Genomic DNA, 1,412 nt, shown 5'->3' on the forward strand with positions numbered 1-1,412 from the left:
ACAGTGAGAAGGATCAGAACTAAATCAAAGTTCAAACATTCAGGATGCAAAAGCGTTGATTCAGTTACTGACTCATGGCAGGATGGCTGTTTTTTTATATATAAATGGAATAGTTCTGATTTTAAAAAAACGAGGCAGAAAGAGAGGGATAAAAAGATTTTCTATATATACTTAAGAGAAGCTGCAGAGCCTTTGGAGAAAAAGAGGGAAAAGATCACTCTAAGATTGTGCGACGAGCCGAGAAGAAAAACACTAGCAGCGATTTTCTAAAGTCTTTAACAGCCATAACAATGGTGAGAAACACAAGATCAGGCCCAGTGAAGAGCAAGCTTCCTACGACGGATCCGAATCGACCTCATCTGGTGGATGAAAGCGATGAAGATCTTGATTAGAATCTAAGAGTCGTTACCTACTCTTCATTAGATGATTCATTTACTCCAGAGAAACAAGCAGACACGTCAGAGCCAGAGGAACAAGGAGACATGAACTTTGTTAACAGCACTCAACTGGTGGAGAAGATGATCGATCTAAGGAGGATTTAACTGATAAAACTCCTGATGAAGATGCTGCCCGGATTTCATGTGAAGCGAAAGGAAAAGCTCCTAACTTGGAGATGGATGATGACTAGTACGAAGCCACTGTTCACGCACAGTTTGGTCGGATTGCCAAAAAGAGGAAGAGGCTTATTCGAACAAAGGCGAGTTTCATTCCATCTTGGAAACAACGAGGTGACGGATCTTTGAAGGAGGTGGCTTTTGATTCGCAATTCTTTTCTAGAGGAATTATTGTTGAACGATCTGTCGATTTTCTTGGATCGGATACCAGGGGATATTTGGATTTAATCAAGGCTGTTGGATTGCAATTTACTGTTGATGAACTGACTCACTATGTTCAAGAGATTATCTGCGAGTTTTATGCGAATCTTCAAGTTGAATCTGATCTAATGGAGTCTTTGTGTTTGTCCGGGGACATGTCTATGAGTTTTCTCCTGCTGCAATTACTGAAGCAATGAATTGTGAGCTCCAGTCTAGAGATGAGTTGAGAGCTGAAGTAGCTGCTGATAAAGTGAGTCTTCAGGAAGTTGCAAATACACTCAGTGGAGAGGCTACGATCCTATGGGAAAATTTCAACATTAAAGATTTACCTACTGTGTTTGGAACTCTACTTCTTATTGCTGCTACTAACTGGATGCCTACAACTCACAAGAATCATGTGGTAGAAAAGCGGGCAAGGTTAGTGTATAAAATTTTTAAAGGCATTCGAGTTGACTTTGGGAAGCTGGTATATGAACAAGTCATGGAACTGAGTACAATGCAGAAAAATGATGCTCACTGGTTGATCTTTCCAAGGGTGATTTATGCATTGATGATGTATTAGAAAGAGCCTAAACAATTTGATACAGAAGACTCTGT

This window comes from Capsella rubella, unplaced genomic scaffold (genome assembly GCF_000375325.1).
Source record: "Capsella rubella cultivar Monte Gargano unplaced genomic scaffold, Caprub1_0 scaffold_8, whole genome shotgun sequence".
Classification (NCBI taxonomy): domain Eukaryota; kingdom Viridiplantae; phylum Streptophyta; class Magnoliopsida; order Brassicales; family Brassicaceae; genus Capsella; species Capsella rubella.